The sequence below is a fragment of the Heptranchias perlo genome, chromosome 12, assembly GCF_035084215.1.
Source record: "Heptranchias perlo isolate sHepPer1 chromosome 12, sHepPer1.hap1, whole genome shotgun sequence".
NCBI classification, from domain to species: Eukaryota; Metazoa; Chordata; class Chondrichthyes; order Hexanchiformes; family Hexanchidae; genus Heptranchias; species Heptranchias perlo.
Window position 1 is genome coordinate 68,715,449 of NC_090336.1, and position 11,459 is coordinate 68,726,907.

At 47.0% G+C, this 11,459-nt stretch overlaps 1 pseudogene; it reads left to right on the top strand.

Annotated features, from left to right (window-relative positions):
• The first annotated feature begins 10,936 nt into the window (after window positions 1–10,936).
• LOC137328287 (U2 spliceosomal RNA) lies at window positions 10,937–11,118 on the top strand (annotated as a pseudogene).
• The last annotated feature ends 341 nt before the right edge of the window (window positions 11,119–11,459 follow it).

Consider the following 11,459-nt stretch of genomic DNA (forward strand, 5'->3'; position numbering starts at 1 on the left):
GATGTGAAGTAGTTGTAAACATTTACAGCAACTGGAGTGGGGTCCAGTAAACATTGGGAACTGGTCCCCACCTTCCAGACCACCTATGAGCAATGCCATGGGAAATCTACCAATGGTCAGTATTTGTCTGTGGATCCATGTTGCTTCTTGGATACAGAACAGGGAGTGAGCACCAAACTCAGGGACTGGGAGCAGCCGGTCAGTGAGGGACAACGGGGAGGTGCCTGAGAGTGGGGCTCGGTCACCAGGGCTCAGTAACCAGCAGTAACCAGGCTCCAGGCCCCAGACTACGTATGAGCAACACCATGGAAGATCTTTTAGTGACATTACATTGAACTATTCCACCCGACTGTGCATCAATATTACTGGGTCTGTTAAACTGTTCATATTACTCGTTATGAATTTCACAAATGACGATACAAGATAAACACGTCGAGACAAACCTTTCAATGTCCACAACCTTCCGTCTAATCTGCTGGTCGATGATGTTTCCATGTGTTCTCTTCACACAGTAAACCTGTTCAGATCTTCTCGCCGACCGTATTCACTCCGAGATAGATCAGCCAGTTAGTCCCAGTCAGTGCAGCTCCCTTCCCTTCACTGAAACTGGTTGTCCAGCCTCCTGCCTCAAACTGACCCAGTTTATAAACCTCTTGTGATGTCTGATCTCACTGTGATGCGCAGTGTGAGGGTGAGGCTCGCTCTGTGACCTCACGGTGTGACCCCGTCCATTTAAAGGGGCCTCACCTTTGATGAAACAGAGTTTGGCAAAAACCCTCGGGCTTCATTTAGATTACAATGATTTGATTCGCTCGAATGCAATAACAGGTTTCCGCGTGGTTACGACCCAGAGAACAGGGTGCGCGGGTGATGGGCAGTGATGGAGGATACAGGAGGAGGCCATTCAGTCCCTCAAGCCTGTTCCGCCATTCAATTACATCATGTCTGATCTCGATCAAAACTCCACTTTCCTGCCCTCATTCTCCAGGACTTAATTAATACCCTCACCTAAAAAAAAATCTATCAATGTAATTTTTGACATTTTCAACTGACCCCAAGCCCACCAACTTTTTGGGGGAGAGAGTTCCAGATTTCCACTCCCCTTTGTTTGAAGAAGTGCTTCTTGACATCACTCCTGAACGGCCCAGCTCTAATTTAATTTCCAGAGGAAATAGTTTCTCACTATCTACCCTATCAAATCCTTTACTCATCTTAAACACCTTAATTAGATCACCCCTTTATCTTCTATACTCGAGGTGCAACCTGTCCTCATAATTTAACCCTCTAAACCCCGGTATCATTCTGGTCAATCTGCGCTGCACGCCCTCCAAGGCCAATATATCCTTCTTGAGGTGCGGTGCCCAGAACTGAACGCAGTCTCCAGATACGGTCTGACCAGAGATCGAGACAACTAGACCATAATTTTAACCCATTTGTATTCCAGCCTTCTTGAGATAAAGATGAACATTCCATTAGCTTTTTAAATTCTTTTTTGTCCCTGCCCACTAGTTTATCGTGATTTCTGTACGTGGCCCCCTAAATCCCTCTGATCCTCTACAGTTCCCAGCTTCTCACCATTTAGGAAATATTCTGATCTTTCTTGGGTCCAAAGTGGATCACTTCGCACTTCCCCACATTGAACTCCATCTGCCCCAGTTTTGCCCACTCACTCAATCTCTCAATGTCACTTTGCAACTTTCTGCTCCCATCTCCACTATTTACTGTGTCACGTAACTTAATGTCGTCAGCAAACTTGGAAATACGGCTCTCGATTCCTTCATCTAAGTCATTGATAAATCCAGTGAAAAGCTGAGGCCCCAGTACAGATCCCTGGGGAAAACCACTCGTCACATCCCACCAATCAGAGAACATTCCCTTTATCCCTACTCTCTGTCTCCTATCTCCCAATCAATTAATATCCATGTCACAAGGTTACCTCCAGTTCCATGAACACTTATAGAATCATAGAATCATAGAAGTTACAACACGGAAACAGGCCCTTCGGCCCAACATGTCCATGTCGCCCAGTTTATACCACTAAGCTAGTCCCAATTGCCTGCACTTGGCCCATATCCCTCTATACCCATCTTACCCATGTAACTGTCCAAATGCTTTTTAAAAGACAAAATTGTACCCGCCTCTACTACTGCCTCTGGCAGCTCGTTCCAGACACTCACCACCCTTTGAGTGAAAAAATTGCCCCTCTGGACCCTTTTGTATCTCTCCCCTCTCACCTTAAATCTATGCCCCCTCGTTATAGACTCCCCTACCTTTGGGAAAAGATTTTGACTATCGACCTTATCTATGCCCCTCATTATTTTATAGACTTCTATAAGATCACCCCTTAACCTCCTACTCTCCAGGGAAAAAAGTCCCAGTCTGTCTAACCTCTCCCTATAAGTCAAACCATCAAGTCCCGGTAGCAGCCTAGTAAATCTTTTCTGCACTCTTTCTAGTTTAATAATATCCTTTCTATAATAGGGTGACCAGAACTGTACACAGTACTCCAAGTGTGGCCTCACCAATGCCCTGTACAACTTCAACAAGACATCCCAACTCCTGCATTCAATGTTCTGACCAATGAAACCAAGCATGCCGAATGCCTTCTTCACCACCCTATCCACCTGTGACTTCACTTTCAAGGAGCTATGAATCTGTACTCCTAGATCTCTTTGTTCTATAACTCTCCCCAACGCCCTACCATTAACTTGTTTATACTAACAGTCTCCTGTGCGGAACCTTATCAAATGCCTCTGGAAGTCCATATGGACAATATCGATAGACGCTCCCTCACTACCATGTTAGTGGTCTCCTCAAAAATATTATTAGTTTCGTCAGACATGGACTACCCTTCAGAAATCCATGCTGACTCTCTTTGACTACCAATGAGAAATGCCATGGGAGATCTGCCAATGGTAAGAGTTGTCTACATTTACAGAACAGGGAGAGAGAACCAAACTCAAGGACTGGGAGCAGCCCGTCAGTGAGGGTCAACAGGTAGGGACCTGAGAGTGGGGCTCGGTAACCAGCAGTAACCAGGCTCCAGGCCCCAGACTACCTATGAGTAACGCCATGGAAGATCTACCAATCACAAAATGAACTCTTCCACCCGACTGTGCATCAATATTACTGGGTCCGTTAAACTTCATATTGCTCGTTATGAATTTCACAAGTGATGATACAAGATAAACACGTTGAGACAAACCTTTCAATGACCATAACCTTCTGTCCAATCTGCTGGTTGATGATGTTTCCATGTGTTCTCTTCACAAAGTAAACCTGTTCAGATCTTCTCGCTGACCGTATTCACTCCTTGATAGATCAGCCAGTTAGTCCCAGTCAGTGCAGCTCCCTTCCCTTCACTTAAACTGGTTGTCCAGCCTCCTGCCTCAAACTGACCCAGTTTATAAACCTCTTGTGATGTCTGATCTCACTGTGATGCTCAGTGTGAGGGTGAGGCTCGCTCTGTGACCTCACAGTGTGACCCCGCCCATTTAAAGGGGCCTCACCTTTGATGAAACAGAGATGAAACACTCTTTCAGGCAGTGCATTCCAGATCATAATAACTTACTGCATAAAAATGATTCTCCTCATCTCCCCTCTGGTTCTTTTTCCAGTTATCTTGAATCTGTGTCCTCTGGTCACCGGCCCTCCTGCCAGTGGAAACAGTTTCTCCCTATCTACTCTATCAAAACCCCTCATAATTTTGAACACCTCTATTAAATCTCCCCTTAACCTTCTCTGCTGTAAAGAGAACAATCCCAGCTTCTCTAGTCTCTCCACATAACTGATGGCTCTTAGCCCTGGTGGTGGGAGAGTCCAGAACATTGGGGCATAGTCTTAATATTCGTGCTAGGCCATTCAGGGGTGATGTCAGAAAGCACTTCTTCACACAAATGGTAGTGGAAATCTGGAACTCTCTCCCCCAAAAAGCTTTTGAGGCTGGGGGTCAATTGAAAATTTCAAATAATGAGATTGATAGATTATCGTTAGCCAATGGTATGGAACCAAGACTTCTAAATGGAGTGAAGGTACAGATCAGCCATGGTCTAATTGAATGTCGGAACAGGCTCGAGGGGCTGAATGGCCTACTCCTGTTCCTATGGTACCATTCCAGTAAATCTCCCCTGTGTCTTCTCCAAGGCCTTTGTTGTTCCAAATGTAAACTTTATCTCGGTAGATGTAGGATTCCAAGTGCTTGTATTTTGCTGAGGGACAGATAACTACGGACTAATCGATCGGTGAAGATTGTTGGTGCCATTGATGGTCGTGGATTAATGGCACCTGGAGGATCAACTGCCAGGATTAACCGTTAGGAGTGCTGATCATCTCAAAGTAGCCTTTACAAGGCGGTCCCTTAGCCTCGGTGAGAAGATCTGAACAGGTTTACTTTGTGAAGAGAACACATGGAAACATCATCAACCAGCAGATTACAATATTAACAGATGAACGTTCATGGTGTTTGTGTGACACTGTTCAATCTATATTTTTATAAAGAGTAATTGCTTAACACCTCCATTAAAATACCAGACACAGGAAAAGTAAGGTGTAGGCAATGAATCTGTGTCTAATGTTGCCAACACTAATTTGGGTTAATAAGGGAAAGCCAGCATGGATTTGTTAAAGGCAAATTGTGTCTGATTGACCTGATTGAGTTCTTTGATGAAGTAACAGAGAGGGTCGATGCGGGTAGTGTAGTAGATGTTGTATATCGGCACTTTCAAAAGGCATTTGATATAGTGCCACGTAATAGACTAATTCGGAAAATAGAAGCACATGGTAATAAAGGGACGGTGATAACTTGGGGACGTAATTGGCTCAGGGATAGGAGGCAGAGAGTAGTGGTGAAGGGATGTTTTTCTGACTAGAGAGAAGTATGCAGTGGGGTCCCCCAGGGGTCGGTATTAGGACCATTGCTTTTCTTGTTATATATATAAATGACCTGGACTTGGGTATAGGGAGTGCAATTTCAAAGTTTGCGGATGATACAAAACTTGCAATGTAGTAAATAGTGAGGAGGATAGTAGCAGACTTCAGGAGGATGTAGACAGACGAGTGAAATGTGCTGACTCATGGCAGATGCAATTTAATGCGGATAAGTGTGAGGTGATGCACTTTGGGAGGAACAACGTGGAGAGGCAGTATAATCGAAATGGTGCTATTTTGATGGAGGTGCAAGAGCAGTGGGACCTGGGGGTAAATATTCACAAATCTTTGAAGATGACAGGGCAAGTTGATAAATCGGTCAAGAAAGCTTTATAAATAGGGGAATTGAATACAAAAGCAAGGAAGTCATGCTAAACTTTTACAAATCACTGATTAGGACTCAGCTGGAGTATTGTGTTCAATTCTGGGCACCACACTTGAGGAAAGATGTCAAGGCCTTGGAGAGGGTACAGAGGAGGTTTACCAGGATGATACCAGGGATGAGGGACTTCAGTTATGTGGAGAGATTGTAGAAGCAGGGATTGTTCTTTATAAAGCAGAGAAGGGAAACCTAATAGAGATATTCAAACTTGAGGGGCTGAGACCATAAGACCATAAGAGATAGGAGCAGGAGTGGGCCATTCGGCCCCTCGAGCCTGCTCCGCCATTTAATGAGATCATGGCTGATCTGATTTTTACCTCAACTCCACTTTCCCGCCCTTTCCCCATAATCCTTTGACTCCCTCGCTGATCAAAAATTTGTCTAACTCAGCCTTGAATTTATTCAATGACTCGGCCTCCACAGCTTTTTGGGGTAAAGAATTCCAAAGATTCACGACCCTCTGGGAGAAGAAATTCCTCCTAATTTCTGTCTTAAACAGGTGACCCCTTATTCTGAGACTATGTCCCCTAGTTTTAGATTCCCCCATGAGGGGTAACATCCTCTCAGCATTTACCCTATCCAGTCCCATCAGAATCTTGTATATTTCAATAAGGTCTCCTCTCATTCTTCCAAATTCCAATGAGTATAGTCCCAACCTGTTCAATCTTTCCTCATAAGACAACCCTTCCATAACCGGAATCAACCTAGTGAACCTTCTCTGAACTGCCTCCAATGCAAGTATGTCCTTCCTTAAATAAGTGCACCAGAACTGTACGCAGTACTCCAGGTGTGGTCTCACCAGCACCCTGTACAGTTGTAGCATGACTTCCCTGCTTTTATACTCCATCCCCCTAGAAATAAAGGCCAATATTCCGTTTGCCTTCCAGATTACGTGCTGCACCTGTATGTTGCCTTTTTGTGTTTCATGTACGAGGACACCCAGATCCCTCTGTACCGCAGCATTTTGTAGTATTTCTCTATTCGAATAATATTTTGCTTTTTTATTTTTCCTCCCAAAGTGGATGACTTCACATTTTCCCACATTATATTCCATCTGCCAAATTTTTGCCCATTTGCTTAACCTGTCAATATCCCTTTGCGGACACTTTGGGCCCGATATTAGGAGGGCGGTGGGTTGGCAGCCGGGGGTCAACTGGGTGCGTGGGTAACGCGCCCAGTGAAATCGGGGTGCTCCACACGCAATCGCAGCTTGATTGAAGGTACTTACCTTTGCTTCAGGGTTTCGCGCTGGAAAGCTGCGCAGCGTGCGGACTGCGCAGGCGCATCATAGGCTTTAAGCTGGAGGAGCCCTATTTAAAGGGGCAGTCCTCCACTGACTGATGCTGCAGAAAATAGGCAAAATTACAGCATGGAGCAGCCGAGGGGGAAGGCTGCTCCCAGGTTTAATGCTGCCTCACTCCAGGTCTTATTGGATGGGGTGAGGAGGAGGGGGAGGACAGAGATCTTACCCTCGGCGGGCGGGAGGAAGCGGCCTGCCTCTGCCACCAAGAAGGCCTGGCTCGAGGTGGCAGAGGAGGTCACCTGCACCACCAACATATCGCCCACCTGCATACAGTGCAGGAGGCGCTTCAATGACCTAAGTAGGTCAGCCGAAGTGAGTACACTTACTCATTCCCTGACACTCCGTCTGCCACATCACTGCCTCCACCCCACACCTCCTTCTGCACTGCCAACACTACTCTATCACATCACTCCTCACACCCACTCAAAGCTCATCCTCATCTTACCTGCACTTACTCACCTCGCCAGTACTCACCCCACCACTACCACTCAACCCAATCCTCATACAATCTCATGGCTCTATCTCATACTCACCCTCTGATGCATCTCTTTCACGGTCAGCCTCACTCAACCTGCCACTACCTGTGCTGCAGCCACAGGGCATGCATCACATATGTGCAGTAGGAAGCGTAAGGCAAACGTGTCGTGAGCATGAAGGGGATGCACAAGGGTGTTTGAGGGTTTGTCATGGTTTTTACTTATATTTAATTTCTGATCAACTCAAATAACATATTATATTGTCACCACTACTGCCATGTCTTCGCGAATCTTGTCTGGTTTGTGCAATAATGCCCTTTCCTGAGGATCACTATAAAGACCCACAACTGATGCCACCCATTGTGTCACCGCAGAGTGGGTGTAGGTGTATTTGCAGGGCTGTTTTGTGCAGACGACTGAGAGACGTCGGCGATGTCCCCGGTGGCACCCTGGAAGGATGTGAAGGAGAAGTTGTTGAGGGCAGTGGTGACTTTGACAGCGACAGGTAAGAAGATGGTGCTCGGGCCAGCCGGGAGCAGCTCGGCATGAAGGAGGCTGCAGATGTCCACGACTACAAGTCGAGTGACTCAGCCTCCGTGTGCACTGCTGCTCAGAGAGGTCCAGGGAGCTGAGCCTCTGTCTGTAGACCCTGTGGCGAGGGTAGTGCCCTCTGCGATGCATCTCTCTCTGCGGTTGCCCTCCCTCCTGCTGTGCAGGTGGATGTGTCACAGCACTGTGTTGTGGAGCTCCACGTGTCAGAGGTGGACGGCATGGCCGGCGAGGCTGGTGATGCTGTTTGTCCTCCGAGGAGGTCATGACTGCAGCTACGGCGGCCCCCATCCGGAAGATGTACATTTGAGGGGGTTCGCAAGGTAGGTACATGTGTCTGGACCCCGGGGTGAGTGTGCAAGTTGGTGAATTTTATTGTCAGGAGGATGTTGGTGGAGGCCAAACTTTGTCCAAAGTGACAGAGTGGCCTCCTGCAATGAGTGAGCGTCTTCCCCCCCCCCCTCCAACCTTTGCAAATGGACTTTTGCAGCTGTCACAGGCTGATGGCTGCAACACGTCCATTTCAACTGGGAGTGTTTCCCCCAGTACGGGAAACAGTCCCAGTTAATTTCAAAATCCATCCCCTCCTAAAATATCAGGTCAATCAGGTCTGCAAACGACCTGAAGTACCTACTTAATTACTTTAAGTGGCACCCCGACGGCTTTAATTGCCGGCGGGAACCCGGAAGTGAGCGGGTTGGAGCCGGGCTCTGGACCCGCTCCGGGAATGCCCGATTTTCGAGCCCCCCACCAAAAACACACCCAATAGCGGGTGCAAAAATCGAGCCCAAAGTGTCACTACGTGCTGAGGTTCTACCTGTCCCCGGTGTTGAGAAGGATGGGCCTGGCCACGCTGCCAAGGAACGTTCCGTCCAGTTGGGCCGTTCCGCCCCACCTGTCCTTCGTGGAAAGGTTTGTGCAGGAAAACACCTTTGACCACAAGGCGATCAGCAAGTGGTCCGCCCGTAACGTCCTCGAGACCCTGCGGGAAAAGGAGATGGTGGATCCTGTCGGTTGGTTCCCCGAGCAGACTGTCGATGTCATTTGGCAGAACGCCTCATCGCCAGAGCTTTCAAACAAGCACCAAGACCTAGCTTGGCTGGTGGTGAGAAGGGCCCTTCCCATCAGATCCTTCATGCACTCCCAGACCCTCAGCGCCACCGCGCGCTGTCCCAGAGGAGGCTGCGGTGGAGACGAGACCGTCACCCATCTCCTTCTGGAATGTGCCTTGGCAAAGAAGGTCTGGAGAGAGATGCAGTGGTATCTGTCCAGGTTCATCCCGAGCAGTTCTGTAACACAGGATTCTGTGCTCTACGGGCTGTTCCCGGGGTTGCACACTGAGACGGACAAAGGTCCCGGCAGATTGGAAAACTGCTAATGTAACACCCTTATTTAAAAAGGGTAGTAGGCAGAAGGCTGGAAATTATAGACCAGTTCGCCTAATATCTGTGGTGGGTAAAATTTTGGAGTCTATTATTAAGGAGACAGTAGCAGAACATTTGGATAAACATAATTTAATAGGACAAAGTCAGCATGGCTTTTCGAAGGGGAAGTCATGTCTGACAAATTTGCTTGAGTTCTTTGAGGACATCACGTACAGGGTGGATAAAGGGGAACCAGTGGACGTAGTGTATTTAGACTTCCAGAAGGCATTCGACAAGGTGCCACATAAAAGATTATTGCTCAAGATGAAGAATCACTGGATTGGGGGTAATATTCTGGCATGGGTGGAGGATTGGTTATCTAACAGGAAGCAGAGAGTTGGGATAAATGGTTCATTCTCGGACTGGCAACCAGTGGCCAGTGGTGTTCCGCAGGGGTCGGTGCTGGGTCCCCAACTCTTTACAATCTATATTAACGATTTGGAGGAGGGGACCGAGTGTAACATATCAAAGTTTGCAGATGATACAAAGATGGGAGGGAAAGTAGAGAGTGAGGAGGACATAAATAACCTGCAGGGGGATATAGACAGGCTGGGTGAGTGGGCGGAGATTTGGCAGATGCAATATAATGTTGGAAAATGTGAGGTTATGCACTTTGGCAGGAAAAACCAGAGAGCAAGTTATTATCTTGATGACAAGAGACTGGAAAGTACTGCAGTACAAAGGGATCTGGGGGTCCTAGTGCAAGAAAATCAAAAATTTAGTATGCAGGTGCAGCAGGTGATCAAGAAGGCCAACGGAATGTTGGCTTTTATTGCTAGGGGGATAGAATATAAAAACAGGGAGGTATTGCTGCAGTTATATAAGGTATTGGTGAGACCGCACCTGGAATACTGCATACAGTTTTGGTGTCCATACTTAAGAAAAGACATACTTGCTCTCGAGGCAGTACAAAGAAGGTTCACTCGGTTAATCCCGGGGATGAGGGGGTGGACATATGAGGAGAGGTTGAGTAGATTGGGACTCCACTCATTGGAGTTCAGAAGAATGAGAGGCGATCTTATTGAAACATATAAGATTGTGAGGGGGCTTGATCGGGTGGATGCGGTGAGGATGTTCCCAAGGATGGGTGAAAGTAGAACTAGGGGGCATAATCTTAGAATAAGGGGCTGCTCCTTCAAAACTGAGATGAGGGGAAACTTCTTCACTCAGAGGGTGGTAGGTCTGTGGAATTTGCTGCCCCAGGAAGCTGTGGAAGCTACATCATTGAATAAATTCAAAGCAGAAATAGGCAGTTTCCTAGAAGTAAAGGGAATTAGGGGTTACAGGGAGCGGGCAGGAAATTGGACATGAATTTAGATTTGTGGTTGGGATCAGATCAGCCATGATCTTATTAAATGGCGGAGCAGGCTCGAAGGGCCGATTGGCCTACTCCTGCTCCTATTTCTTATGTTCTTATGTTCTTATGTAACTGCTGCTGGAAGACCATCAACTCGGTGAAAGACGTCCTTTGGTCTGCCCGAAACTTGCTGGTCTTCCAGTGCAAGGAGCTGTCCTCGACCGAGTGTTGCAGACTGGCACATTCCAAGGTCCAGGACTACGTGCTGAGGGACGCACTGAGGATGGGTGCGGCCGCCGCAAAGGATCAGTGGGGAAAGGCAACTGTTTAAAGCCTTCCCGCCATTGTATACCGAGGGGCTAGAACCTGAGTAAAACCCCCTCGGGCTGAATGTGTAACAACAAATATTGAATAATGTAATATAAATGTAATCTGTACCAAAGACTGCACACTTGTAAGTGCTTTGAGGCATCCTAGAGTGCCATGGACTGTATTTATCATGAATGATCAGTATTGTATTGTTTGAATTGTGATATTTGGATTGCACTGTATGTACCTTGCAGATTCTATGAATAAAGTATATTTTTGAAATTTAATAAAGTGTTGCATCTGTTCTTATCAGTTTAATATCTGATACGTCCCCTATCTGGGGACCATATATTAAATTGATTTTTGGAACAGGGAGATGGAACAGGGGCTTGCTCCGTCCACTCCACGCATCGACCTGGCATTGCAGTGCTTCCAGGATCGGTGCACCTCCCTGTGGGGAGATATTAAAATTGAGAAACAGGTTCTTGAAGTGTGCATTATTACTAAGAATGCTGATGCTTTCTCAGTAGTATTTTTTTTCTCCTGGCTCGCTGAGTACCACTCCCTTTCTTCCTTTTCCCTCTTGCAGTTCTACTTTGGACCACAAGATGTCAGTCTCGGGTCACCTGACAGCAAGCTGCGGACAAAGTCCGAACTCCCAGCACTGTAATACTGTGTTGAGTGGACAAGAATCTTCTTCTGCCAGAATTTCTCCAAACGATAGGTGCCCACTCCTGCCTCTGCATTTCACAGGGACAATTATTGGAGTCTGAATTTGTGCTGCTCCTGATTT